This window comes from Tachysurus vachellii, chromosome 19 (assembly GCF_030014155.1).
Source record: "Tachysurus vachellii isolate PV-2020 chromosome 19, HZAU_Pvac_v1, whole genome shotgun sequence".
Classification (NCBI taxonomy): Eukaryota; Metazoa; Chordata; class Actinopteri; order Siluriformes; family Bagridae; genus Tachysurus; species Tachysurus vachellii.
Window position 1 is genome coordinate 17,807,989 of NC_083478.1, and position 26,763 is coordinate 17,834,751.

General features: G+C 37.5%; 1 protein-coding gene across 1 annotated transcript in view; it reads left to right on the forward strand.

The window, feature by feature from the left end:
* The first annotated feature begins 6,470 nt into the window (after positions 1-6,470).
* The window catches only part of syt6a (synaptotagmin VIa), a 44,887-nt gene continuing 24,594 nt past the window's right edge, over positions 6,471-26,763 (forward strand). The window contains exon 1 of the mRNA XM_060894808.1: positions 6,471-6,571. The gene's annotated coding sequence lies outside the window, so the exon portion shown is untranslated. The remainder of the gene's footprint in view (positions 6,572-26,763) is intronic.

The window sequence follows — 26,763 nt, forward strand, 5'->3', positions numbered from 1 at the left end:
TGCTGACTGTCACTCTCTCTTTATTGAAACAATAACTGAAAAAAGTGTGAGGTTAGCATAAAAAAATTTAAATATTAAGTTTCACAGCTGTGCTAGGAAAAACCACACACAGAAAAATATAATACTGTAGAAACCAAAAGAGTATACTTTGGATCAAACCGGTTCTATATTAGAAGCTAAAACGTGTGAAAACCTGTGTAGAGCGTGAAGGAGTCAACACTGGAAATTCTACCACTGCCAAAGGGCTTAGATAAACATTAGATCAGTGTGCAATCATTAATTATTCATCTGTGCCAGCTGGGACAAAGCATCATTATTTTATTTCAGTGCTTGTTTGTGACTTACTTTATGCTTGTTAAAAAAAATGCAGAGGCCTGTACAACAGCTACGGTAATTTAAGATGACATAAAATAAAAAGATACTCTGTGGATAATTTCAGCAAGAATTACAGCAGCAGTTTTCTGTGCCACGGCAGATTAGCAAAATTTTCTTCCAGCGTGTGCTGTGTCATCCACAGTGTAATCTTTTACAGAAAAAGAGCTTTGCTTTATTAGATCAAGAGGAACAAACAGCGTAAATGATTACTCATGGTATCAAATCAGGAGAAATGGGCTGAAGGAGAGCAGAAGTGTTTATTAGTGGTATTGTGTGGTAATGGTAAGGGACATAGGATTATTATGGGTGTGAAAGGAGCTAAACACTTCAGGATGCTGAGAAGGATAAAGATCTTGGAATAGTCCACTTCAAGAGTGTTATATACTAATATGAACCTGTTTTTTGTCATCTTCACACTAATGCTCTTCAGTGCATACTCAGTCATCTCTGAGAGGTCTGGATTAACTGTATTCGGAAACTCAGTAGTAGAGAGCGTACAAATCACACTGACTTGAGTAAAAGTACTGCAACTGGAGTCATCTAAAAATGTTCTGTATGTCCTACAATGATATTAAATAACCAAGTGAGCTATACATCTATACATTATCAACATTATATGAACAAAGGTAATGCTAGCTGGCTAGTTAGCCAAATGCTCTTTTCATTCATTCATTCATTCATTCATTTTCTACTGCTTATCCGAACTATCTCAGGCGTCATCGGGCATCAAGGCAGGATACACCCTGGACGGAGTGCCAACCCATCGCAGGGCACACACACACACTCTCATTCACTCATGCAATCACACACTACGGACAATTTTCCAGAGATGCCAATCAACCTACCATGCATGTCTTTGGACTGGGGGAGGAAACCGGAGTACCAGGAGGAAACCCCAGAGGCACGGGGAGAACATGCAAACTCCACACACACAAGGCGGAGGCGGGAATCGAACCCCCAACCCTGGAGGTGTGAGGCGAAAGTGCTAACCACTAAGCCATCGTGCCCCCCAAATGCTCTTTTCATTAATTAAATTCTATTCAACTTTATTGTTTGTGAACTGACATGCAATATAGCTCGCATGTATGTCCTGGTGTATGTGTATAGTTTTGTCTGTACTATCTATTGTGCTGTCTGTTATGTTTACTTGTTGTCGTTTCTGACTGTTATATGTTTTACAATTGTAATCCAGCCATGTGAATGACATTTCGTGTGTAACTTTCACTTATACTGGTGTATACATTTGGTTGATTACTGTACTGTCTAGTGTGTTGTTTATTTGTTACTTGTTGTTGTTTACAGCTGCACATTGGTTTTTTGAAGAAACGTCTTTCGTTGCCTGGCTGAATGACAATAAAGTTCACTTTGACTTTGATTTTAACATCGGACATTGCCTTAAAGCCACTTTACGAAGTTTAAAATTAAATCGATTTATTCGTTAATGAGCAAGCGTGAGGCAAAAGTGTCAAGGAAACACTCCCTGAGACGATACGAGCAAGAAACCTTGAGAGAAACTGGACTCAAGAGGAAATCCATCCTCATCTAGGTGACACCGGAGAGAGTAATTATAAATCATTTCCTTTCTACAACTGAGTATTTTCAAGTGGTGTTGTGTAACCTGGAGCTTTTGAGCAACTGATAAATCGATTTAATTTCTGAATTCATTATAGACTAATTCCTTCCTGCTGAAGCTATCAAATATTCACTGATGGAGACCTGAATGATGGATACTGACCTCCGCAACAGCAGTTCAAATCCACCTCCATGGTCTACAAGTGTTTCTGTCCCTAGCGGCCTCATATATCTCTAGGAAGTCTTTGTTGCTTGCTGTATCTGTAGAAAGCTAGCTGTTTCTAGCTAAAAAGTTAGCTGTGTTAGCAAAGATGCCCTTTAAACATTATCCTGTGTTTATCTATACTCTGAAATGGCATTAGACATATTTAACAAATCAGGCAATTCTCTAATGTCTCAGAAATTGGTGCTGTTGATTAAACATTTGAGCCTGAAGTGACTTTTGGGAAGTAATTGCTTTATTTTGATTGGATCATGAATTTAGCTGTTTTATGCTTTTAGCATTAACTGCATTGCCTTTAATTTATAATGGTGATCCAAATAAATAGCCCCAAATGAAATATTTGATGTGATTTCATTATATTTAAAGAAAAACCACTGTTAAAGTGAGATACTGTACTCTGTACTCTGTGGATATTAAGACTACATGTGCTTACTTACGTTTCACCCTGAGTTATAATGGATTTCTGCAGGCACTGAGCCTCCACAAAGGCCCATTTGAATAACTGTGTTGAATTCGATTGAGATTCTCTCCAGACCGATCCCTGTAGAACAAAAACCTTGACTCTCTCTGTCTTTGAACCTCTTTAAGATTCTTCAGCTGCAGAAAGAGCTGCTTCAGTGCTTAGAGAGCCCAAGGTCACAGGGGTATTGATACATGATTCATTAAGAAGAGGAAAAGAAGACGCTCAGGCATGTATGACACGATGCTTTACAATGAAATTTGCTGGTATACTTCATACATATTCACATCAACAACTCTTCTCGGTACACATGTTGCCAACATATTGGATTTTCAATAGGAAGACTTTAAGACAATTCATACACAGGTATTTTGGGCATGATATGTTGAAAATTAATGATTTTTTTCCTTCACTTAGAAACTTTTTCCTTTGTGGGTTGCATAGTACATACTGTAATCTTTATGAATTTTTCATACAACACTTTATTTTACTAAATCATGTTTCAGTGTTCAGAAAGACTCGTGCTTCATTGTATGTAATTTCTGGGCACGTCATAGCTCATCTGTGCCATAAGTTCTGGTCTCAGAGGAACTCTGAAAATCTGTATCTAAATTATTCAAAAGAAATATTAAGAATGAAAAATGTAAACGTCTCCAGCTCTGTAGAGTAGCCTCCCATGACATATACTATTTTATTTTATTTTTTTATACTTTCATACATAAACCATAAACTGGCATGTATGCTACACTAGTAAACTGTAGGGTCATTAAAAACAAATACATACTTTTACTCTAGAAGCCCAGTCCATCATCCATCATGCCTCTCATCCAACACACACTCTTTTTCCCCTCTCCCCTTTGGCAAACGTTTTTACACCATCGTATCCCACACCACCCTTCTCAAAAATAGCTTGTACCCACAGGCCAAAGAAAGTGACTAATGATTGTCTCGCCTACGCTTACAGTACAGTACATATTTCCTACACATTTCTATGCTGGACTCTGTCTCTATCTTTACTACCGTACATTATAGTGCATACTATACTATATAATATTGTTACTGTTACAATCTTACTGATAAGTTAGCTATTTAAGCTAGCTCGATTTCACAATTCAATTGAATTTTAATGGTGATATACAATATTCTTTATATACACACATAAAATTTAAAAGAAAAATGTAAAGAAAATAAAAACAGAAACTAGATATAAAATGGAGACTCGTACCATATACATTTAAATATCTTGTAAAAGTTATGAATAAAATATGGCTGTGTGGCTCAAGGAAAATAATCAATGGCAGACCAAAGTGATGTGACCCAATATGAAGTAATTAATTCCCTAAAGATGAATATTTTTCTGTTTGTTTCTGTTTAGTCCTAATATTTTCCTGACATCATGTCCTTAAGAGTTTTATCCTGTTCACAGTTTAATATTAAAAAACATCTAGAATAGATAGATAGATAGATAGATAGATAGATAGATAGATAGATGGTCATTAATTTTTCTTTCTTTCTTTCTTTCTTTCTTTCTTTCCTTTTTCTGTCATTTAATAAGACATTTAAAAAACATAGATTGACACTGGAGACTCTTTTTTCTAAAAACAAAAAAATGAAGGGTGCGGGTGGGGTTGGGGTGTGTGTGTGTGTGTGTGTGCAATAAATACCACATTTACCAATCAAAATTCAGTAGTGATGTGGTTTAGTTCATTTGTTGTGGAGGTTGGTCAGGCAGTTCTTGCCCTGGACGTCCTCTGTGATGAGCTTGTTGTGGAAGTTGGTCAGGCACTTCTTGCCCTGGACATCCTCGGTGATGAACTTGAACTTGCGGAAGGCGACCTCGTCGTTCTGCAGGTCAGCGAGGCACACCTCGAATGCGCGGCCCTTCAGACCGTTGGAGGCGATCCTGGTTCCCTGAGTCCTGGTGACTCCTGGTTCCCTGAGCCGGGGCTTTAACATCGTACCAGTCATTCTTGGAGAAAGGATCGACGATCTTCTTCTTAGCCCCTTTTTTGCCGCATTTGGTCAGCCTCTTGTTCTTGCCGACTGCCATGTTGGATATTTCTTTCGAATGAATAAAGTCTAAGTCGTACAGTAACCTTCATCTGCTGTAACGCTAGCCCCAACAAACTGGTTAACAAAGATGTATAAATTGAATCATTCATTCATTCATTAATTTTCTACCGCTTATCCGAACTACCTCGGGTCACGGGGAGCCTGTGCCTATCTCAGGCGTCATCGGGCATCAAGGCAGGATACACCCCGGACGGAGTGCCAACCCATTGCAGGGCACACACACACTCTCATTCACACACTAGGGACAATTTTTCCAGAGATGCCAATCAACCTACCATGCATGTCTTTGGACCGGGGGAGGAAACCGGAGTACCCAGAGGAAACCCCCGAGGCACGGGGAGAACATGCAAACTCCACACACACAAGGTGGAGGCGGGAATCAAACCCCGACCCTGGAGGTGTGTGGTGAACGTGCTAACCACTAAGCCACCGTGCCTCCCTAAATTGAATCAATGAATTAAAAATAGATCACCTTGTTTCCTTGTGTAACTTTTGGACGACTGTTAGCCGGTTTATATGCGCAAACAACCCGGTTTGACTGATATTTGTTTACCGCAAAGTGTCAACTTAACAAGGAATTGTCTCTGTGGCCGCCCTTGTTATAATCCAGGAATACGTAATACAAAAGTGGTGCAATGTGCAGCCTGTGCAGAGAGAAAGGATACACAATGTAAAAGAGAAAGTATAAAAGAGAAACTGTGACAAATCGAATAATATCGACAGAATTAAGATTAAAAAAAACAACTCATAAATAAACCAATGGATTTCTGATCAAAATTTGATCATTGCTTAAACTGTAGAATTAAAGGAAAAGCAATTTGCTCTTCCACTCTGTAGAAATCATTTGCCACTCGTGTGCATCACTGTGCGTTTCATTTACATCATTACAGCTTGCGTTCCGCAGTGTAACTCCAGAGCAGAGTGCAGGAGATACAGTATAATGCTGGTGCAGCTGATAACAGAGAGAGAGAGAGAGAGAGAGAGAGAGAGAGAGAGAGAAGGGGGGAGGAGAATGATCTTTAAGCTTCTCTTGTCGTATGCTCGAATAAATGCAGTAGATGGAGAGATGGCAATCAAGAAGGAACGAGGCTGTAGCGTAGAATGGAAGCAGAAGGAAGGCACTGCGGTATGTTCTGACTCACTCTGAGGCTGTAGACCGAGCCAGAACGCTCAGGCTGGAATATTGAATCCATGCAGCCCTCTAAAACCTCCACTCACACGCTCGTCCGGTCCCTCTGTCGCATGCAGCACCACATCCTTAAACAGTCAGCAAGAGCACAAAAGCCTGGGGAGTGCACGTGGCTCCTTTTTTCTATCCTTTCATGTGCTTACACACTTGCTTAATCTCATTCTCTTTTTTAAATAAACACAACAGTAATCGGTTCCTTTGGTGTCTCTGCTTATTCATACACGTGCTTGTTATTCATGAGGAGGCTCCTCTTGAATATGCATGTATGTTTTTTTTTTTTATCTTTTCTTGTAAAAACGTGCTTTGGAGCTGTTGCTTTATTGTCGGTCTCGCGTGTAACAGGTCCGTGTTGGGGTTTGTAAGTGTGTGTGTGTGTGTGGTGTGTGCACTAGTACCCTGGGGATTATGAGGCAGTTATTGGTACTGTGTGTGTGTGCTTGTGTGTGTGTGTGTGTGTGTGTGTGTACAATCTGCCCCCCAGGATCATGCTGACTGGCTGCCTCACACTGCCATAGAAACGGCATTCAGGAGCGCAGGCTCATTCAGTCTAGGCACTGGCAAGGGTGAGCATCGTAAGGAACGCGGGACAGAAAGAGGCAGGCTGAGAGAAACAGTGAGAAAGAGAGAAAGAAAGACAGAGGAAGTGTGAAAAGTGTGAAGAGAGGAAAGGCAAGCGCCGGTGAGTACAGATCATCTGTCACATCTTATTCAAACAGAAGCGATAGCCTGTGGATGGAATTTGTTGCAGGGTGTGTGTGTGTGTGTGTGTGTGTGTGTGTGTGTGTGTGTGTGTGTGTGTGTATGTGTATGTGGTTTTTCTCAATGTTTTGTCTGGTTAGATCAAAGAAACAAAGTAAGACCTGGAGCTTTTGTTGTTGTTTGTCCTCAAGACAAACATACACTTGATGCCTATATTTTTGAACTAACTGAAGTACTTTGTGTGTTTCTGTGCTGAATTACTTTTATGTATGCTTGTGTGTGTGTGTCTGCAGAACATCAAAGAATGTGATCAGTGCCAGTGCTCATCTGTGTTGTTTCTCTTTCTGCTTGTGCTTTATCAACGGCTCCATCACAGACACTTTACAACTGACCGATGAGGATTATGTGACTCATTTACAGCCATAACATTTTCTTTCTCTGCCTTTTAAAGTGGCTTTGTCAATATTTAATCGAAAGGAAATGATACTTTAGTGTTTATGTCTTTTGCTCTTTGCTTTTCGCTTTGTGTACAAACACACACACACAAACACACTTTCACGTTTTATCTTACCTTATGCTCATTGATTACACTTAGCTCCTGAATGTATGCACTGCTTGATATTGGACCTTTGTGTGCAAATATGCCACTATACATACTATGTGTGTGTGTGTGTGTGTGTGTGTGTGTGTGTGTATGCTCTACCTTTATGCAATACAAAGCATGCTGTACAGTGAGAGTTGCTTAACAGCTTTTGTGCCTCATAGAGTGTCTTACACACACACACACACACACACACACACACACACACACACACATACACCCTTACATAAAGCTCTCTGCTCTTTACCCTTCTCAAGAGATCAATTCCTCTGCCAGTTAAGTCATTCTTGTTACATGGTGAGACCTTTCAAGCGCAAAACTGAACATTGTTGAATTTCATGCCCTTAACTCCCAGAGCCTGTAAACCAGTGACCTAACCCTGGCTTTGACTAGTCATAACTTTAACTAATTTACACATATTTGCACTCCTAAAAACCCTTCTGAAGGCTGCAAAAGCACATCTTCCTATCACTTATTTTTCCGTATCCCAGTACAACCAGGAAAATTGATTGTGTTGAATAATGTATGGTACCCGCTGCTCCATGCTGGATGATACAGTGCAGCTCTGTGTCTTGCAGGTCTATAAAGCACTGAGTGAGATCGAGTGCAAGTGTGTAAGTGATTTTCACCTGCTGCATGAAAACACGTCCTAAATGTAATCAGCCTCCATCAGCTGGGCTTCATGTGGCACAGTACCATGCTCATGGTCTACTGGGCACTAACGGGCAGAATGTCATCATGGCTGACATGATGAGGTTCGGCAGACTGACCATGAGGTCTCTCTCTCTCTCTCTCTCTCTCTCTCTCTCTCTCTCTCTCTCTGCAGCATAGTATTCACTTTCTCTGATATGTATCTCTTACCTTTTACTACACCATAAACATATTGCATTACTGTATCTCAATTTCTTGCATACAGAATTGTGTCTGTACCATATTCTATATTAATCTTCTCGAACTTTAATTTCTTTTGCTCTCTACTTCGCTTCCTTTTTCTTTTGTTGCTCCTCTGTCTCTTCTTTAATCCCTGTCTTTTACGCTTTTTCTTATTCCATCTGTAATGATATGGAGACCGATCAGGTGGTAAGATGGGAGCAGTTTTCACAGGTAGCTCCAGCCCTGCAGTGAGTTTTCTGGTCTCTTGTTAAAATGGCACCTGAGCAGATCGAGCTACGCAGGGTTCCCATGCGGCAGCCAGCGCGATGCGCAAACACAACGAAGACACACACACACGGTGGACTTGTACAGCTCTTCTAAAGCCCCGGCTGGCAGTGCATACACAGTTAGAGATACGTAAAAAACGTCTGCATGCTCCCTCGTGTGCTGTTAAAAGCACAGTCCATTTTCGACGCTATTCAATATGTAGCAAAATCAATCTAGTACGTAGAAAGTAATTAGTCTTAATTCGCTCTGGCACTAAAATGCACTACATAAACAAACAATAGTATGTATGTTGTAGACACAGGATTATGTTGGATTGGATGATTTTTACACACTGTGTAATTGTTATAAGCAGTTCTACATAAATCAGTATTTTAAAGCAGCAGTCAATAACTGATTAATGCAGAGTTATTATTTTACATTACTGCAGCTTGTAGCCCGGAGATAATCCCAACACACAACAGAACATATAACATGTACAGTGTTCCAGAGGACAGCTCCAAATTCTCCTGCATCCCTGATCGATGCTGATTGATCAATCTTTAATGGGCTGTGGCTAAGCGAGCTGAATCCAGCTGCGTACCGAATCCAGTTTAGCTTCAAGGTTGCATCAGAGATGAATTTTATTTATCTAGAACTTGGTACTGGATGTACCAAGCAAACCGTGTGTAATAAAACACTTCAGGGATTGCTGTTATTATTGAAGATGGCGTGGCGTGATACGGACAGACGTGCAGCGGAGTTACATCTAACGACTCAAACTTTTCTAACAGCAAGTGTAGATAGATAGATAGATAGATAGATAGATAGATAGATAGATAGATAGATAGATAGATAGATAGATAGAACCTTCTCCCAACTTCACATGTCTTTTGCCCATTTCTTTCTGTCTGTGTCAGGACGCAAATTAGTATAATTAACAACAGATGCACAATGAGACACCACCATGTTTATTTTGCTGCCCGTAATGTGGATTACTGTGAATTTTATGAACTCGTACTTTGTTTGGCTCATGAACAAGATACGATTTTGGTAACGTTTGTTCCCTAGTCAATGCCATGTGATCGCCGCCTGTTTATACGATGTGTTAATCAACGGCGAAAGTGCAAAAGTAAGCAATAATAACTGGATTAAACACGGAAAGCTTGAGGCAGACATGCAACAGAGCAAGCAGGTCAGAGATCAGAATAAGAAGAAAAGGCAAAATGTTAAGTCAGCACTAAAAATTGATTAACTGACCACCTAATGAGATTAAAGCTATTTTCATACTCCACATTTGCATGTTCAGATGTACGTCCAACTCCTGAAACCTCAAGCCAATATTTCACTTGCTTCTGAAGGACAATGCAATTATGCAAATTTTCTTATGGGCTCGATAAAATATCTAGCTATCTGAAGCAGCATGGCACACAAGAAATGGCAGAACTGACAACAGGAGCGTTGACAAGAAGAAATACCCCCTAATGACAAAATGACTAAATGTGACAGTCAAAAAGATATTTAAGTGAGTCAGGACAAAATTTTGTGAAGCTGTTTCTCCGAGCAGGACTGGACTGAAATGTATTCGAGGAGCGAATATTAATTATAGGTTTAATCCAAAGTCCGACATTGTAATACATTTTTGAATAACTTTTCCTTGATGATGGTGTGACCTGAAGTGCTGGCTTTTTGCGTTATATATAATATTATATAATAACCATTTTTGCAGTGTGCATTTTACAACTTTTAAAAAAATCTCTTAAAAGTAAGTTTTTATTGGAAAATAATCAGAAAAACGCAACCACTGAACCAAACAGGAAACAAACAAGAAAATGTAACGGTAGAATCAGAATCGATATGAACTCAGAAGAAAAAAGGTAGGTCTGGGGAAAACAGAGAGAGAGAGAGAGAGAGAGAGAGAATAAGAAGGAATATGAGTCGAAATGTATCTACTGATGTTTTTATTTGTGCGTGTTTTTAAACCAATTTTCTAATTGCTATAAACTTTTGTTTTAGCCTCAGTAAAGAGATTGTGATGTTCATGAAGTACCAAGCCATTCTGTTTTGACTTAATTCTGATGCCTTTTTAGTTTAAATGTTTACGTACTTACAGATGTATCTGTGTCTTCATAAGTCAGGAAGAACATCTTGTGCTTCTCTTTTTTTTCACTGCAGCCTGCATTGCATATCTTCCCAGTCAGGGAATTGCATATTGATCTACAGAGCTTAATAAGAATATGTGATATTTTTGAACTTCTCTGCACTCTGACCTACAGTTTCATTACTGGTGCAGAGTTCAAACTATATGCATGACCATCTGTAACTGTTGCATAAGAAAGGCTAGAATGATGAAGCAACGATCGATGACCTGGAAAGTATTTGCAATTTACAGTTATTCAGGGGTCTGAGGACATCAGCGATGGTCGCGCCTTCACAATCTTGTCAGCTTATTTCAATGTCTTTTCAGATCTTCTCAATTTTTCAATTAACCTATTTTTAGTTGTGATTTAAAGTTTCTGAAGGGTTCGAGGACCAGACCAGACTATACTGAGTGAACTTGCAGAAAGACAGTAATAAAAAATGCATTACCAATATTCCTCTGAAATCTTGTCCTCAGATCCCTTATTGACCAAAGTGCGAAGAAGAAGAAAAGAAAGACGTCGAAGATGACGGCAAATCATGCAATACTTCAAGCTCTTTATTCTGTAACTATTTACTCAGCTACTAGTTGAACGATGACCCTTAATTATTTCAGATATTAAAATTAGAGAGCAGAGCAATCAATTTGTTTTAGATATCCTCGGGGATGTTTTTTTAGCTATACAGATGACCTGTAAGTTTGACTAGGAATAATTTAATAAACGGAGACGGAGATGCTTGCTGTTTCATTAACGAAAACTGCAGGTATGCATAAATTAATATTAAGCCGAGTATAAATTAATATAAATAATTCACCATAATATTAAATCTGTCCATGGTCTTATAGGGAAAAAAAAACGCCTCACAACTAAATACAATCTTCTCTTTAATCTCATATTTCTGATTACGCTTCATTAAATTCCTATCGATCCAAAGCCTGCAAGCACAATTTAGATCTATTGATCCAAATCCTGCAACAACTACAAATTCCCTCTTTCTTAAAAGGTACACTAGAGGTCTTAATTATTGCTGTGAGGTAGCTATTAAATAGGACATGTTATTAAACACTAATAGTTACCATCATTATACAATTAGGTGTACATGCTTCTACCCTTTTCTCCGTACATAAAATAAATAAATGAATCATAACACATGATCTAGTGTGAGAATGTAAGCCGATTTGGATGTTATTGCAAAATAAATGATTAAATAAAGTATTCACGCTGGATATATGATCACCCACAGAAGGCACCTCAAGTCATCTTACAGTATATTTGCACAGATGATCAAACCACAGTCATTTAATCTACAAGAAATGTGAGTCAAATCGGATTAATGTGTTTCCATGTAGAAATGTATTAGAGTACATTTAAAAATCAAGACTCCTATAAATTGCTTAACGGAGCATGAGCATGAAAAGTATTAACGTCCACCTCTGCTGTTCATGAATACATTCTTCCACACATCCCTTGTTTTTCTGAAGTCCAGCTAATAAGATCTGGGGTTCAGTCTTCCCAGCGCTCTGCAAGTCACCTGCTTCTTCGGTTAATGAGATGTGTATAAATAGCCTTGGCATTATTGCCGAGACTACCGGGTGGCTTTTGGTTGGAGTTTCAGTTATCACTGTTTCTCTGTGCTCTAGCTGACGGTGTTGATGTGGGAAGACGGAATGTGGTAAAGCTGTGACTTGTCACCTGGCTGAAATGTCATATCAGGGAATATTCAGACAGACTCAGAGGTGTTTAACAAGCTATCAGACTGATATGGAAACATAAAAAGTGACTGACTGACTGACTGACAGGTTTCCGAAGTTTTGCTGCTCGAACTGCTGAGAGAAATAAACAACACCTAAAGAGGCTGAAGATTTATATATAAAAATCATGTTAACATTCAGTACTTCAAGATTCAAGACATACTGTAAGTTTTTATTTGTCCTGTAGTCAGTTACATATAGTACACAAGATAATTTGCTAACACCAACTACAAAAAAAGAAATTAAGAATGAATAGAAATAATAATAATAATAATAATAATAAGAAGAAGAAGAAGAAGAAGAAGAAGAAGAAGAAGAAGAAGAAGAAAAAGAAAAAGAAGAAGAAAATGACAAGAAATAGTGGTACGATGATGTAACAGTAGTAAAAGTATTAACACTGCTTTCACATAGTTCTATAAAACCAGGATTAAAACCGTGTGTGTGTGTGTGTGTATGTGTGTATGTGTGTGTGTGAGTGTAGATCTTCCAACAGCAAGGGCAAAAAGTGACAAGTGACACAGTACATCCAAAGAACACTGTTATCATAAAGCAATCATACCTTCAAAGCCTCTCATCAAGTTGTTGCTGATTCTGAATACTAAAGAATCCTGGTGCCATTTCTTGAACACAGTTCTGAAACTAGCATTCTGCATTAGCCTATAGAAAGACCAGCCATGTACCAGAACAAGGACTGATTTGAATGGTGCTCTTCCTTGAGTGGTCGTCTTTATATAAAGCCTATGATGTGTAGTGGCTGGGTGTCCAGCCTGGCTATAGTCCACTTTGATATCTATTACATAGTTTGTCAGCCTCTATAGCAAATAAACAGCTTGTCATCCTTTACATCTTACATTTATACATTTATGGCATGTCCAGACATTCATAATCCTTACATTTATCATTTTTTCATTTAAAATGAGGAGGTGAGGGTTAAGGGACTTGCTCAATGGCCACTAGTTGCAGCTTGTTGGGCCTGGGATTTGTACTCACATCCTTCAGAGCAGTAGTCAAACCTCTTAAATACTGAGCTACCACTCGCCTGTATGGGATCTAATGGTGCTACTCATTGAGAGCTGGTAGGTCAATACAGTGGCACAACTGAGAAGAAAAATAAAAAGCAGTAGCCAATGACGTCAGCTAAAAAGAAAAGTCTTTAAAGGGCTCTGCCCCAGAGGGTAATGGGTATGGGTGGAGGCGTCTCATCAGCTTTAGTAAGACACTAATACACCTGTGGAACCCTAGAGATGTGCCATGCATGGTGATTTGTTGTGCTGCCACATAGGTGATGGTGTAGAAAGACGATTGCTGGAATTTAGCAGTCTTTGGAGAAAAAACAAGTCCTGATGTGGTAAACTTCATTCGCAGAACATTTGCATTTCAGTTCTATCAGGACCTGTGTACTAGGGACTCTTGCATTCAGTTGTGTAAATGTTTCCTGGATTGCAAGATCACAGCCATATGTTGGTTACACTGGTTGAGACAAGCTGGCTACTGGCACCAGATCTCACCGTCCATTCTGGGACAACAGCTCTGCTCCGAGAGGAAACCACCAGTTTATTCAAGCAAGGTATTATGGCTGTACTGGGGCCATAGTGGGCCACAAGCTGGACAAGGCAGATGTCCTGTATTGCTGTGTTTTGTGTTGCCATATTAGTCTGCGTTATCTTTTAGGATTTTTTTTTCCAGCTACAGTAAACAAACTCACTTGCACAGCTCTAAATATTCTTATTCAAATGCAATAGTCCTCTGTTTCATATTCCCCTTGACAAGTTTCTCCTAAAAGTAGTCTCCTTCTCCCAAATACCTCTGTAGTACAAAGTACCTTTAAATAAGGTCTCATAAGTACAAAGGACAGAAATCTATTCATTCTGAAAACACCATAATACATTCGAAATGTTTAGTTACAGTTTCAGAAAACAGCTACATGTGATCGATAAACCCAGCGAATACCACTCGATATACTCTGAGTCATTCCTCAGAATTCTTCCTTCTTCCTTAGAGCTTTAAAGCAGGTTATATATAGACACATATAACAACTGATTTGTTATATGTGGGATTTGTGTTGAGGGTGAAGACTCTTCCCTACTGAATCAGTAAAAATATACATTAGCGCGCAAGAACACAATGACCATATTTAGGCATTAATTGACAATAAACAACATTAAATGATATTAACGCATGTCAGAGCATTTACAGTAATACAATAAATGGATTTTTTTACAATAATAACACAAACAAAATAATAACCAATAAAATGAGATGAGTGTGTTGAGCTGCTGACAGGTACGGAAGGATTTGGAGATTAAATGTGAACCTGGTGTCTTCTGCATTGAACACAGGGAGCCATATTTAACTCATATTTAACATTTCTAATGTCTACATGCAAGTAGAGACCTTGATAATGCAGGAGCCAAAAACTCTGCAGGAACAGGGCTGGGCAGCCATGCACCATATTGCTTATTCTGTATATTGGCTTCAGTCAAAGAAAGGACTCTATGGAGTTCCCTGGCAAACAAACCAAGGCTAATCCACTTTCTAACATCTAGACACTTACTTACTATCTAGTCAACATGACTCATGAATCGTTTGAAAGAATATAATTCTCCAATGCTTTCAGTGCGCAAGTGATGTGATCACAGAAAGATCCTTGCAACACCACATCTGTTGTCTTTTGTGCCTCGCGCCTCAAATTGGCACGCTCGGACACATGAGAAGCGGATGTGAGAAATCAAGCTTGTGCTGTCCGTAATTTGTAACACCTTGTGTAACAAGAACGCCTGGTGATGGAGTTTACACACAGCAATAGACACGGATCAATAAACAACACTGGCTTCTATCAAACCCACAGAGTTAGCGCAAAATCAAACATGCAGCAGGAAATGAAATCGTCTAGAGGCTCTTGTATCGGTCTCAAATTAGGACGTAATGACAGTCGAGAACGCTTTTTTTAACGCTAATCTTAACAGAAATTATAACAGAAATATCCTAATTATATAGCTGAAATTAGACGATAATAATATGTTGGTTAAAAACGTCTCAAAGGTTAACCACAGTTCTGCAAAGAAATTCTTATTTATTTTCACTACATTCGACCTCTAAGGATGTCACTTGATTAATAAAAATAATTGGTACCTTAATTAAAAAAAAAACCCCTTAATAATACTTTCTTACTCTGCTCAATTACCTACAGTTGCTTAAATAGGTTGGTTTTTAAAGCACGGTGTAATAAGTAAGGGATGGCTGTGTTTCTGATGACTTATCTATAATAAGCATGACCTTTCTACATTATGTATATGAATGTGTAACAAGCCACAATAAACTGGAAATGCTAGTCATAGAGTCACATCCCCGTAGTGCATTTCTTACAACAAAGACAGTAAATTTACTAGAAGTGCTAATGAGTTGCTTAGGGTTTTATTACTTAATCAAACCTGCATTGTTTACTCCCTGCATTGTTTTAATCTACCTTGAGGAGCGTGCTTGTATTTTCGCGACGCTCCTGTCCCTCATCACGTTTCTATATTAAATCCAGGCTCCATATTAAAGGTTTAAATATGATAAATTTTATGGTTCAACTGAATGTAGTGAATTTGAATGTTAGATATTCAGAGATGATTTTTTTTTTGTCTAGAAGGAAATAAGTTTCTTTTCAAAACCACTAAAATGGCAGATGCAATTTAGTAAAGTAAACAGCTTAAATTTGCTTAATTGTTTTAGCTCATACGTTAGAAATCTGCTATATTTCAAAGACAAAAATACATCAATGTCAAATTTGATCAGCCTTAGGGTTTTGTTGTGATTGTCGTGGCTTTTTTGAAGATACCAGATACCGGACTCTTGCAGAGTATTTTGTGCTTTTTTAAAGGAAAACTACTTGACTTGGTGAAAGGAGAAGCCCATGATTTTTCTTTTACACTCCTACCAGTAAAGACTCATTATGTTATGACTTTCTATGATAACTGTACTCATGTTTGATGTATGTGAATCGAAGAAGAATCTGACTGAATGCATGTTGTGATGATGTTAACTGACAAGTCTTGGCCCAAATCTGGGGAAAAATATGGAGAAATGTTTTGAAAAATTGCAGGATTTGTATTTGGGTTTCAATATCCGTGACTTTTTGGTTTCCACATCAGATGTGGATTTGCTGTTAACAAATGACCTACAGTGAAGTATCTACTTTATATGTATATGAATAATGGAATGAACAAGTGAGTCTGTGAGAAAAAGGGCGTTATTTAAATTAGAATTTATCTGGTGACCTACTCAGGCTACGCATTCCAGTAAAATAACGTTATTATTGAATTAGCTAGCTGGCTGACAAGCTAATGTGTTTCTATACAAAATTATCCTGTGATTATCCAATTATAGCTAAGAAATTTAATTTAAAGCATTCAGCAGACGCCCTTATCCAAAGCAACTTGCATTTATACAGCTGAGAAATTGAGGGTTAAGGGCGTTGCTCTGGGACCCAGGAGTGACATCTTGATGGACCTGGGATTCAAACTCACAAACTTCTGATTAGAAGTCCAACACCTTAACCACAGAGCTACTACAGTACTTTCCCTTCAGTTCTTCATCTACATTGTTCTCTGTCCCAAAACAAGCCATTCTGTCCCACTAATCCACTTGTGCTGTAAAGGGGCACTCTTGTGATGTATAATTCAGAGCCCTGAGGGGCAGTTGATGAAACAGTACTGAAATGCAGGGTGTGATTGGTTTTTACAGTGTACTTCAGGTTATAATTCAAAGACGCCGCTGGGCTGACATGGTGGTCGTTTAAAAAAAAGAAATAAGGTTGCAGCATGAATTAATATGGGATCAGAATGTAATATTTTGACGCCGTGAATTGTGTAACTTTAACTGAGGACTTATTACATTGTCGAACGTCATACAGGTTATTTTAAAAGGGTATCAGGACTAGTGGTGTATCTATGTCAATAAAAACAGTGACTTCAGGATTTTTGCATCATTCCATGATTGACGCTAAGGTTTCTGTCACCAAACTTAACCTACGGCCTTAACCTTGGTATCTAATAATTTCAGATTTTTCCTGAAGCTGTTCTTTTCTCTTCTATAGCAAAGCACAGATTAGTTCTAGCTGTTTGACCACAATCATTTCTTTTGCTACACACTGTGCTTCCTTCATGATTCACATGCATATCAACAAGACTACACATTTTGCAGCAGATCCTGGATTATATACAGATGTGCTAATGGTTGCTGCCTCCATGAGAAATAGAAGACATGTGGAGCTCAGTTCTGCAATCGATGGACTACAATCCCATCTGGAATGTGACCTGTGATATATCTCCCTTTTTTTGTTTCATTCATGTGCTGGTTTGCTGAGATCAATAATTCGGCAAGACAAGGAGAAGTGACAGGGAAAATGAGGTCGACTCATCTCTCTGGATTTAACGACCTGTTAAGACGGAGCACCATGGTATTTCCACATGACGTGAATATCGACTCGGCTGATCAGGGAACCTTTAGTTGAGCAAAGTAATAATGATTATTTTCATTAACTTGGACATGCAGCACATAACGCAGCAAAAAAACTGAAAATATTATATATTTATATTATATTATCTTATATTATATTATATGATATTATCATCACATTGTCATTTTCCATGCATGACAAAATCTCATCATTTGATTATCTCGATTGCATGTTATCCATGCATTTTCTACATTATGGCTAATGTCTTAGAGTAAATGTTTTCCTCTCCATGTACTGAAAGAAAAAAAAACATCAATATCTCCCAGTGTGCATAACACTGTAGCTCTAATTAGCTGCTGTAACTGACCCCAACGGGAATATTTGGGTGTCAGATGGCTCATTAACACTTAGTCATCTCCCTGTCTTCTGGCTACTCTTAAACATAACGTGACTTTGGGTTGGTTTTTCAATGATATTTTTAAAAATTGTTTTAGATTTTGAAACTTCTAGCAGTCCAGGACTCAATGTAGTTAAGTAGGTATAGTTTTTTTTTTTAAAGTTGTGTCAAGATGTGAAAAAAAATGAAATGCACTAATAATATCACATAGTAAGAACCTCTGAATGACTTTGAGTCTCTGCGTCTTACTAGAATATTTTCCGCATTTTCAAGTTTTATTTATTCAGAGTCAGACACTTTAAATCCATTTTACAAGTGAAATACTTTACAATCCAAGCAGAACACCGAAGGTTAAAAGCAATATTCTTTAAGTGCTCTCTGCCCACCCTGATGTCTCAACGGTGGAGCAGAACCTTAAACACGACGCTTCTACTTCACCTTCAGCTCCAGTGGAGTCATTGGAATCAGTCTTGTCATCAAGCTGAAACCGGGGTCAAGCTTAACATCGTTTCTTCAAAACAAGACGCCGTCATTTTTTCATCTAAAAGTAACACAGCCACAGCCCATTTAGTGCTCTGGTATATTATTAGCAATACTGTATAATAACAGCACAATTCATAAAGTATAAGTGCATTAAATGCATACATACAAATATACAGCCCCTTGATTAGTTTCCTATAACCTCAGGAACTGTTATGTTAATTAATATGTTATTATACATTTCTATACTAAGAACTTACACAGGGTCCTGTAATGGTGGATGCTTTTTTTCATAAATATATTTAAAAAAATATATATATATATGTGCAGAATATCCAGATTAGCTGAAGTTAGCATCATCATAGAGGAAGTGCATGTACATTTTTATTAGTGTGGGTCTTGTAGAGAGAAAGTGAAGGAGAGCATTGAAAGTAATCAGGAAAAAACAAATCAAGCAACAAAACAAAAAAGTACAATCAAGAAGAAAGAAAGACATTCATGAAGTTATTTATTTCCAAAAACACATTATTGTAGGGGAAGTTTTACAAAAGCTGTAAAACAGGGAACAAATAGTCTTCATTAACTTAAGCTAAGCAATGTACTGTATCTAGAAGCAATTTTAATGAAATGATTAAATGAGACGAGTTAATCGGGACACTCTTATTCATGACACGTGTAGTCGCTTTATAAATGAAATTATTTTCAAAGAAGTAGTGATAAAAAATTTGATTAAAAAAAAAAACCATCTCAGAGTGTGAAATAAAAGAAATAATGGCTGTTTAAGAGAAAATCAACAGATATCTTTAGTTCTGTTTTATTCCAGACCGTATCGTCACCTTATCTGATCCCTCATCAGAGACGAAATTCTTACTTTTATAGGCTGCGGATTGAAAAAAATAATATATAAATAAATACTCTAAATATTACTTGCTGATTGCAAGTTGGTGAAAAGAATTAGCCTTAAAGTATCGACGGGTATCAATAGCAATATCTATTTGACTTGACAAGGTAATGAAAAAGTGAAAAATGTTTCATCTTACTCCATTGACTATACAGTATATTGATTGTTCTTTAGGCAGAAAGACTTTAGCAGAGTGCCTCTTATATACTTGATGTATCGAGCAAAACACGATAATGGCGTAACCTTACTGGAAACTTGCTGTGCGCAAGCTGATTTGGCTAACGAGATTTATTGTTTTATCTGTTTATTATTCAAATAGTCCACCACAAGAGTCTCTCTTGCTATAGAAACGATAATGTATTACAACAAGCGCATAAATATAAGCCTATGGTTCGTCTTGCAGTTTTTGACCAATCAGAATTAAGAATACAACAGCACTGCGGGATAAAAAACATACATACAATATAATTTATAGCTTAATTGTGTCCTGCTGTATATACTACTAGGATGGTTTTACCTCACCACAGGTTGCTATAGGCTTTGAGGATGTATATAATATTTGATGTAAAAGTCTCACAGCAAATATATAACAATACATATCCAATATTAAATTTTTTTGTAGCATACCTACAAATTTTGGCATATTTATTAAAGTGCTATCTAATTTGTTTCAATAACAGCGATGGTTAGATACACTCTTCTTCTTTAATCACTTAGGTTGAGCATGCTGTGGGCCTCCAGCATTCTGTGGATCTGGGGGATTAAGGGATTTGAGACCACAGTGAAAACACCATCATGAAATACCGCAATCTATAAATGGTCCAGGTGTGGCACGGAGATTTCCTGGCACCGCTGAAACAGTATTTTTTATTTTGGAGAGCCGTAGTAAATACTCCTTCTGTGTAGCCTGGGGTTTTCTTGCAGCTAAATGTGCTGCCTCTCCATTAATCAAAGCAAGGATAACACTAAAGCTCCATCTCAAATCCTTCACTTGTCCACTTCCCTCAGCTCTCCGCTCTTAAATCCAATATGAATTGTTCTTTTTTTTTTTGCCTCTAAACATCTAAGTTCAGACCACAGTGGTGATATGAAGGAATCTGGAAAGTAATGCTCAATATTTATACATGGCTCCAAACAACTTCAGACAGTTTATACATACAAAATGGGTAAAAATGAATCCCCAAGCTTTTGGCTTTTGTCACAAATAACCAGCATGCCAACTTCGTGCAGCTGTATTCATATGTGGCAGTTGACTGACTAACACATTACTTTCCTATTTCATGCTGGATGCCAGAGTTTTTGCAGAAAAATCCATTAATATTGAACGAAAGACCTACAGGCGCTGCAAAAACAATGCACTTTTTTCTTTAACATTAGCCACTGTCTGTAGAGCCATAATCCATCGGTTCTGTAGATTTCAGCTGTTGGTACTACTGAGCTGCATTACCAGCACATATATCAGCATATATAATACATTCTGCAGGATCCTAGTCAGAAGTGCTAGTCATTGTATTTCTATGCCATAGTACATCAGTAGAAAAGAGCAAATTTAAGGTTAACAACATTTAGTTTTCAAACAAAAACATAACGTAGCCTTTCTTCCAATACACAGAGATACTTAAGGGAAAATAATTTACCAGATTCTTTATTTTTATTTATTTATTTTTATTTTTAAATTGCACAGAAGTCTTCCTATGAAAGCTAATGATCTTTTAAAAGCAAAGATAATTAGATAATAATTAGAAATATTCATTGAAATGTTTTGTACTATTTATAATCATTTTTAAGATGATTTATAATTTATAATTGCTTTATATCCCACTCTGTTCTGTAATTACACCTCATAGTAAGCCAATTTATTTAAAGCTAGTCACACGTGTTATCTTGTTCCTCCACTATGCGCTCCCCTTGTGAGTCTTTCTTTGCTTACTAGAGATAAGCCAATTTACAAGCAAGCAGGTGACCAGGGTGCGCTTGGTGTCTAATGGCCCTGTTTCTATGGAAACCAGGTTACATTCTAAGACACTTGCCCCCCTGGGCCATGGTTTGCTCTCGAACTTGTCTTTCAAACGAAGCTTAATTGAATCAGTGGGCCTTCAGAAATGGTTTCTACGCTCCATGTCCATGCACAACAGGCGTGAACTCTGTGCCTCATAAGAAAGTGCGACGAAATTAACTGCTCTTGCATTTCATCAATCTTAAGATCTAACGCACGCACATATATCAACCAGAGCTCGAGATTTGTCTGAATACAAGCAAGGCAACTCAACGAAAACATTTATTAGGTCCAATCATATCGTCGTGACAAAAATGTTTGTATGCTATCACTGTAATCGTGTTTATTTAAAGGTGTGTTTTTCCTTATTGTCTTATTTCCCAGTACAAATGACCATAAATCCATAAGCCACAGACTCTGCACAAGTTTATTACGTTGGCTTCAACCCATTTGCCTGAACACAGTGCAGCCAGATAATTAATCATTTAAAAGTTTATTTGTATTGCGCATATAACAGCTTATAATAATGGACATTGCCTCAAAGCAGCTTTACAGAACATCAGAAATATAGTACAGAAAGTTTAATATTATACAAAACTTCAAGATTAATATTAGAGTTATATTTAAATGTGTTTGTATTTAGCTGAGGTGACTGAGGTGACTGTGAGGAAAAAAAGGGACTCATCCTCATTTTGGTGATATTAGAGAGTGAGATTGTAAATATACTGTACAGCCTGACAATTAATCAATGTTTTGATTAGGAGGTTGTTGTCCTCGAAGACCACATTTAGTCGACAAAACCTGAAAGAAAAAAGAAATAATAATGAAACAAAAGCAGAAAATAATTATTAAAACACGCATATTTATTGATATCACCTATACAGACTGACGTGAACGATTTAATTACTAATAGCTATTTTTTTATTACGTATTATTATTCTATTATACAATGTGTATATTCATACTGTAAGAATGACATGAATATATGAGATTTAAATCAATGTAAGAAATACGACACGACGTATACAGATATTACTGTATGATTGATTTCGACTCTTATTTCTCTGTTAAAAAATGATAACAGTCCACATACAATTTAAATAGAAAATATGTAAATGAATATAAACAGAGTTCTGGATATGATGTGGCTCTGTTGTGTTGTATATTTGATGGATAAACACCACTAGCAGTGGTCACTACTCTAAAATACCTTGTGTTTTTTTTTTTATATGTAATTTTTGGGACTTTTAATTTGCTCCTTTAAACATGACCGAACATGAACAACTTTTTTTTCTAAATTGCTAAAACATTTTATCTCAGATGTTGTACACTATAAACATATATATAAAAAATTCCAATTTAAAATTTGTGAGACATTTTTGTGGCTAATTTGAGGTCTGGGATTTAGACACGTGGTAGTTAACCTTCTGTAGTCTATGCATGATAATTCTTGTATAAATTCTACAAATCAGCAGGTTGAGCAGTCTGCAACAAGACTGAGTGATGTGATTAATACATGTTATTATCTTAGAGCGACTTAATGAGGTCTCGGTTTATTTAATTATTTAAAAAGAACAGTGTCTTCTCTATATTGGGTGCTATAGTGAGCTCATATTTCTTTTATGATGCAAGATCAGGGCCTGGTACTGCAGCATATGATTTAGATTGAGATATATATCATGCACAAGTGTCTTTAACATCCATGAAGATCCCTGATTCTGAGGTTTAGACTTTCACTAGTGATTCAATATGACCAGCTCAAACAAGAATTAATTTTTTAATTAAATAAGAAATGAACCTCTGGGCCCCCGGAAATTTGTAAAACACTGAGAACAGAGCACTGCTTTTTAAATCCTGGGGCAGCCCGGAGACCGTCACACCTTCATAGAGCTACTGCTGCATTGGTCAGGTCTGTGCCCTTCATCATTTGAAGACTTCGGCAAGAAGGAATTAGTGTTGGGTCTGAGGTGAACTCGGAAATTGCTCTGACCTGTTGGTTCCTCAGGAGCTCTTGGTTACACAATTCCACCCGACTAAACTTTTTTTCATTATTTACTATTAATTTACACTTAAATAAGGATAAAGTTCCCTTCTGAGTCTGGTTCCTCTCAAGGTTTTTTCATCATATCAGCTCAGGTAACTTAATAACTTAATTTTAAACTTTAAAATGTTTTTTTTTCTATTTCTATATTTCTGGAAAGCTGCTTTGACACGATGTGAATTGAATTTTTTTTCGCAATATTTTAGAATAAACCAATCTGGATCTATTTTCCAAAATATAAACAAACAAGAGGTCTGATTTAAACCTCAGCAACCCTGAACACGCTTACTAAAGAAGGAGGAATTAATTTTAGAAATAGATATACAGATGCAAGTTTTCCAAAAAAAAGAAAGAAAGGAAAAAAGAAAAAGTACACTTGCTATTTTTTATCTGTTGAAAAATAGATTTGTTTTTGTCCTGATCTTTGTACTCAGGACAAGTGGTTGATTGTGAAACCTGCAATCTACAGATAAGTGTCTCATTAACGTTGTGCTAATCGGGATGGCATGACCACACTCCCACACCTTTGTGGTTCATTAACCATGTCTCCTGAGGTAAAAGATTAAACCACAACAGAGTTGCTGCTCTGTGCCTTCTGATGGATTCACACCTCAGCACTAAATGACAAGAGAAGCGATTCATACAGGACAGAAATCAGTGTGTTTCATATACGTCCCGGGTCGCGATGATGAGATTTGCCTTAGCTCATCCTTCCTACAACAATCATTGTAGGAATGCTGTGTGCTAAATTCCCAATTTTAAGGTTTTAATTAAAATTTTTTATATCAACAGCTCATACAGTGTCATGGTTAATATTAATGCACTCGATCTAATCTAATTTTCAGTAACTTATTACACAGCATGTGTAATTTGTATTTGTAGTTGTAGCATGTGTACGTTAAATTTCCGGCATATTGGCAGATCTCATTTATAAAGCTAAGCAATTGAGGTTTAAGGGCCTTGCTCAGGGGCCCAGCAGTGTCAGCTTGATGGCCCTGGGGCCTGAACTCACAACTTTCTTACACCTTAACCATTGACCTAGTAAGTAATTGTTGACACGATTGAGTTCTCGGTGAGACGGTGTTGATTTTTTCTACAAAACTGAGGACTTTTTTATATTCTGGTTTCTTATCTAAAATAATAAGATTAACAGTAAGTTCTGATTTTAACAGTAAGTTTTAAGAAATTTTGTGGACTATTATCTAATAGACTAATATCACGGGACTAAATTGTTGTAGCATAAAAGCAATAAAACGCAATTATATGAAAATAATCGCAAAAAGCAATTATATGAAAATTATCAACTTTGTGGTGGCATCAGTAGCTCTGTTAGATGCCGATGTTCATCATGTTGTCTCTTTTATTTTCCACTAATAGCAAATCCAATTGTGTTTAATTCCTTTTTTTTAAATTTCCAATTAACCTATGAATAAATAACAGAATAATGGAGAGTATGTACAATACTATATACAATACACCAGAGAATATAGTGTGTGTGTTTTAGAGTCAGATAAAGTGCTTAGTTTGTGGAGAAAAGCTTTACTGACATGACACAATGATTCCACTCAAGATATATAATCGTTATTTCAACTGAAATTAAAGCTAGATGTTTCTTTTATTGCTAGATTTTGTGAAATTAACTTGTACACGCTCCACAAATTGAGCTGCAATTTCTGTATTAATTGCACAAACACTATCACTTTTAATGTTCTGACTTTTTTTTTTGCAGTTAGTTTAAATTCAAGCACAAAACACCAAACAGAGATTAGTATGGCTTTTATACACAGATCTGTACCCAGATAACTAGCTATTAGCTTGTCTTTTGCTTCATTAACGATTTATTTTTATGACCTGAGAAAACCTTTCCCATTACAGCTGCTATAAAACATGTCTGCAATTTTTCTTCACAGAAACATTGTCTTCCCGTGATGCTGTTATGCACATCGTGTGTCATTTATTGACAAATGGGATATGAAGCTTTTAGAATAGAAGCATTTTTTTGTCACATACAGCACAGAGAAATTCTTTGAAATTGGGGTCCGAGCACAGGGTCAGTCATAATACAGCACCCCTGGAGCAGTGAGGGCTAAGAGCCTTGTTCAAGGGCCCAATGGGGCAGCTTAGCAAATTCTGGGGCTTGAACCCTGATCCTCCAATCAAAAACCCAGAACCTTAACCACTCAAGCTACCATACAGAGATTTACACTGTCAGGCCACAGGGGGGTTATATGGTCAGTCAGATTTAAGAATCTTCTTCTTTTCTACTTTTGGCTTTTCCTGTTACCTTCATGTCTGCTTTTAACTCATCCATATATATCGTCTTTGTCCTTACCTAGCAACCATCTCCATCTCCAACATCCTTCTACCAATATAACCATCTCCCTCCTCTGTACATATCCAAACCATCTCAATCTAGCCTCTCTGACCTTGTCCCCAAAACAGCCGACTTGAGCTGTCCCTCTGATGTGCTCGATCCTAATCCTGTCCATCCTCATCACTCCTAAAGAGAACCTCAACATCCTCATCCTCACCGTCTTTTCAGTTGAGAGGAAGCCTGATGACTATTCAGGGGAAGTTCAAATGGACACAAAGAAAACTCCAACAATAACCCCAAAGACCCTGGAGCAGCTGAGAGGCGGAAACATTACCCGCTGTTCTAATACGAATGTTATGAAGCATAATTAATACAGCCATTATTGTTTTTTTCAGGATAGTAACACTCTTTACGGTGATAATGAAGCGTGAAAACTGATTAGTGTAATAATGACGGATTGACTATTAAGACAACGACATGCAACGTCAAGCTCTACTCTTCCATATCACCCCCTGTGGCCTGACAGTGTAAACTCAAGGTCAGGGGTTTGAGATAAGCGTAGGTGATGAGTTTGAATTAAATATTGAAAAGCTAGTACACTATGTGTATTTTATTTACACTATTTTCTAAGCATTAGAAGAAAGTCAGCAGTGACGGCGTGCTGTATCGTAGCCCATCGCACAACTTAGATTATTTCACACTGAGGATTATGTTTTTCCGTCGACGACAACTATTGACATTGCTATTTATTAAAAAATGACCCCAGACTTTTTATCCATTTCTAGTTACATATGTGGAACATCCATGAGTTAGTTCTTACTGTATCACTTACAGTATGTTAATAGTCATTCCACCACGAGCTTTTTTTTCTTTCTCAGCTTTACTTCTGTGATCAGTCCGACTGAACAAATATTATATGTAGCTTACATTAATTCGAGACATTTAGACGAGTTTCTTAATGACTCGATTG